Below are 5,197 nucleotides of genomic sequence, written 5' to 3' on the forward strand. Positions count from 1 at the left end.
GAAGATAACTATGAAAGGAACAAAGAGAAACCGAAGAAAAGTTAAGGAAAAACAAAAAATGTATTAGGAAAAAAAAAAGAAAACCAAAAAACAAAGAAGAAATAAGAAAACAAACAAAAAACAAAACAAATGAACTCAGACCGACAAATGAACGAACAACTGACACAGTATTGGCCAGCCCATATGCGTGTGCAATGCTGAAAAGCTTGTGCTTCAGGCGAGACGGATGCTAGTCTCACTATAAGCGTGACATAGCATTGGAGGGTTTTAGGAGACACTCTCTACAGCACCCACATGCATCAAACAGATGAAAAGGGGAGCAATTAACGAACAAGCGCTTCTTCGGAAGCCTCCACAAGGATCACTTGAAGCGGGCTGAGTGGCGCGCTCTCAGCCGCCGCCAGGTGTCGCGCTCTGGGCGCTCTCTTCGAATTTATTTATTTATTTATTGCACGTGTTTTCAGCTCTTTAGATGGTTTTTTTGGCTTTTCGGTTTTCCACCGTTTTTTCTTAACTATTGGACAAAAAAAATCGAAAAAATAATATGCACGAAAAAACCTGTTTTTGTTTTCTTTTTTGCTTTCGCGAGAGGCACGGGCTTGCCTCTCGGAAACCAAAAAACACTCTCTTCTTTACTTCCGCGAGATGCACGGGTTTGCTTCCGTGAGAGACACGGTCGTGTCGTGCTTCTCGAAAAACAAAAACAAAAACGCGTTATCTTTTTTCCTTCTGCGAGTGGCACAGCCCTGCTTCTTGGAAACAAAAAAAATCATGTTTTTCTCTTTCGTGAGAGCCACGGCCATGCATGCGTCAAGCGCAATGGCAGGAAGGGGAAAAGAAGGCCGAGAGGTTCGACAAGTTCATTGCGGCGATGGGAAGATCAACCTCGAAGAGAAGAAGGTTGGGCTCGCGACCAACTAGGACGATGCCAAGATCTTAACCTTGAAGATTTATTATTTTGAGAAAGTGTTGTCATTCGAGATTTATTATTATTGCTCGCTAGTTGATTATGCCATTGATATGAGTAAATGTGAGACCTAAATGTTATTGTGAATATGGTTAGTTCATGATCTTTGCTGAAAACCTGAATGCTGGATATACATATTTGCAACAACAAGATCAAATAGAGTTTGTAAAAGTTTTTTCTTTATCACTTTCAATTTGTCAACTGAATTGCTTGAGGACAAGCAATGTGTTAAGCTTGGGGGAGTTGATACGTCTCCACCGTATCTACTTTTCCAAAATCTTTTGCCTTATTTTGGACTCTAACTTGCATGATTTGAATGGAACTAACCCTGACTAGCGTTGTTTTCAGCAGAATTGCCATGGTGTTATTTTTGTGCAGAAATAAAATTTCTCGGAATGACCTGAAACTTCATAGAGAATATATTTGGAATTAATAAAAATATTTGCGAAAGAATCAACCAGAGGGGATCCACCACCTGTCCACAAGGGTGGGGGCGCGACCTACCCCCCTGGGCGCGCCCCCTGGCTTGTGGGTGTCACGAAGCTCCACCGACCTCAACTCCAACTCCATATATTCATGTTCGGGGAAAAAAATCAGAGAGAAGTATTCATCGCGTTTTACGATACGGAGCCGCCGCCACCTCCTGTTCTTCCTCGGGAAGGCAGATCTGGAGTCCATTTTTGGCTTCGGAGAGGGGAAATCGTCGCCATTGTCATCATCAACCATCCTCCATCATCAATTTCATGATGCTCACCGTCGTGCATGAGTAATTCCATCATAGGCTTGCTGGACAGTGATGGGTTGGATGAGATTTACCATGTAATCGAGTTAGTTTTGTTAGGGTTTGATCCCTAGTATCCACTATGTTCTAAGATTGATGTTGCTATGACTTTGCTATGCTTAATGCTTGTCACTAGGGCCCGAGTGCCATGATTTCATCTGAATCTATTATGTTTTCATGAATATATTTGTGTTCTTGATCCTATCTTGCAAGTTATAGTCACCTACTACGTGTTATGATTCGGCAACCCCGGAATGACAATAGTCGGGACACTTCCCGGTGATGACCGTAGTTTGAGGAGTTCATGTATTCACTAAGTGCTAATGCTTTGGTCTGGTTCTCTATTAAAAGGAGGCCTTAATATCCCTTAGTTTCCAATAGGACCCCGCTGCCACGGGAGGGTAGGACAAAAGATGCCATGCAAGTTCTTTTCCATAAGCACGTATGACTATATTCGGAATACATGCCTACCTTATATTGATGAATTGGAGCTAGTTCTGTGTCACCCTATGTTATAATTGGTACATGATGAATGCCATCCGACATAATTATCCATCATTGACCCATTGCCTACGTGCTTTTCACATATTGATCTTTGCTTAGTTACTAAATACTTTGCTACGGATATTAAGTCTTTCAGGTGTGGTTGAATTGACAACTCAGCTGCTAATACTTGAGAATATTCTTTGGCTCCCCTTGTGTCGAATCAATAAATTTGGGTTGAATACTCTACCTTCGAAAACTGTTGCGATCCACTATACTTGTGGGTTATCATGATTTACAAGTGGATCGCGAGCCATCCGCTGTGGTTCCAAGATTGGTGCTAGCGATTGTTGTATAAGCTGAAAACATTTCATATTTTGCTATACATGTGAAATACTACTGACTGTTCTGACTTATACATTGTCCTCTTTCCTGACGATAGTACCTGGATCTCCTGCTTTATTGTCAATATGAAGATGAAAATATCTACTCCTCGCCGTTCCTATCCATTCCCCCCGTCCTCTATTCTTTCTCTGTTCTTCTCCATTGCTCAAGTTCTTCTTCTTCTATTTGAAGGTTTTCTTGCCTTCTTCTTTTGCTAGATTTTGGTCTGTTGCTTCCACTTCGTTCATTCTAGATGAACTATCTGACCATCGTTCATGCATGTACAGTTCGTTCAACAGATTGAAAGTAGAAACTCTGGAAGTATTTCACCGCCATTACAGATCAGTCATATCAAGCAAGAACAAGTTAAAGCTAAAGCACACATGTATGGGTGAGCTATGAACCATCGTTTTGTTTTTAATAATTTTTCCATGTTAATCGTAAAGAAATTGTGGTTATATCTATAGGTTTTATTTATATTATGTATGAAACAAGCATTTGAAAATCATACTTAGTCAGGAGTGTATAGATTTCAATTACATTTTAAATCTTATTTCACTTATTTTCTTTTGTGTAATATACGTTTCCACGTATCTAAATGTGCTACTTGCATGCTTTCACATTTATTAACTAATTTCAGTAGAATGTATGAATATACTTGTATTTCACATTTTTGCATTTTGTAATATAAGTTTCACATATCACTATGTGATATCTGCCTGATTTGTGATTTCTAACTTTTTTTTGGTGTGATTTCAATTTTTTCAGTATGGACGTTGATAATGGATATATGAATGGTAGCTTCATGGATCTGCTAAATATGGTAGAAGACCGACAAACTTATTTCACATCAAGGTATGGTTTAGCTTTAAAGATATTTGTTATTTTAAATTAATCCAACTTACAACATGTAACACCCCGGTAATAAAGCTACAGTAACCACACACCCTAATGGTGCCATGTCATCGCTGTTAAGATTCTAATCTCACTTTGAACCAAACTGAATCCAAATTCAATTTAAATTAAAGTCAAACTATTAATTCTTCAACCGGTAAAACAAAAATGTTCGCTAGTTTGCAAAAATTCACTAACTAATTGTGCTGAATAAACCAATATTATTGGAATTACTAAAGTACCCCTTAACCTGTTTAAAATTGGACCAACAGCTTTTAATTGATCCTTTTCAATTTAAGTAAATATTTACACTTTTCAAAATAAGATAGAACTTGTTGTGCTAGCTCATAGCATCGCATGGTATTTAGGTGTCAAGTTTCAGGTTAAACAAAATACAATTGCTATTTATTAAAAATGCAAAACAGAGCAGAATCTGAAACAAAATAAAAATAAAAATGGAAAGATGAAAGACCTAAACTACTGTGCATGTGGGGCTCTAGTGCATACAGTATGGCCTGGCCCAATTTGGTCAGCCTTTCGACCTCCTCCCGCAACAGGAGAAGGCCGAGGCGCCATGGCCGCTGGGAGCTCGCCTCCGCGCACTGCTGCGCCACGGAGGGGGTAAGAGCAAGCCCCTGTGCCCCCTCACTCTTCCCCTGTAACCCTAGCACGCCCGTTCCCCTCGCTCGTTTCTCTCCCCCTCGAGTTCGTCCGCGCCCGAAGACGCAGTCGCCGCCGCCCCATCGTTGTCGCGGCCACCGAGCTTCCCGCGGGCTGAAACCTAGTCAGGAGACGCGTCGGGCTCGTCTACTTCGACTACAACCACCGGTTCGAGTCGGGGCACCGTCAAACTTTGGGATCGAGCCGTCTTCCCCGCCACAGCCGTCGCCGCCGTCGATTCGCTCCACCGAGCCTCCCCCGAGCTCGCCTTTGCACAACTACAGGGCCCGGTGAGGCCACCTCGTCCGATTCCCTTCGATCCCCTTTGATTCTTCCTCTGATTTAGGCCGTATTTCGCCGCTAGACGCCGCGCCCCCACTCGCTGCTACCTTCTGTCGTCGCCGCGGCAACCGTCGCCGCACGCCATGTTGGCCCCCTGTTCACCGGCCGCGCCTGCGCCGCCCTCTCGCCGGTCGTCGCCTGCCCTGGCCGGAGCCGTCCCATCCCCATCCGCGCGCGCCCTGCTGCGCCTGACGCCGTCCGCGCCCGCCGCTGCCTGGCGCGGCTGTCCCCGAGCTCGGCCATGTTGGCGCCGTGATGCGCGTGCGTTTGCTCGGCTGCTGCTTTGCGGTTGCTGATGCACTGCCGCTGCTCGTCCTGCTGCTTGTTGCTTAGCTGCTGCTCCGCTACTAACTGCTACTGCTCCTGCCGAGCCATGTTATTGCCTTCTTGCTACTGCTGTTTCTTGCTACTACTGTTGCTGCATAGCTACTGCCGTCGCTGCTGTTTCCTTAATTGCTACCGCTGCTGTTTGCTGGTCACTCTGGCTAGTAGCTGCAAGGTTGTTTGCTGAAGAAACAACTGACGAAACTGAACCGTGAAGAAACCCACGAGACTACCAGAGAGCTTGCCCCATCCAAGCTTGGTTATGTGCTATGTGTGCGTTTGTGTACACACCCGTGAGGCTGGCCGTGCAACCAGGCCGGCCCTTGTTGATTAGAGCTAGGTGGTGCTAAATTAGTCTGGTA

Source organism: Triticum aestivum, chromosome 4B (genome assembly GCF_018294505.1).
Source record: "Triticum aestivum cultivar Chinese Spring chromosome 4B, IWGSC CS RefSeq v2.1, whole genome shotgun sequence".
Classification (NCBI taxonomy): Eukaryota; Viridiplantae; Streptophyta; class Magnoliopsida; order Poales; family Poaceae; genus Triticum; species Triticum aestivum.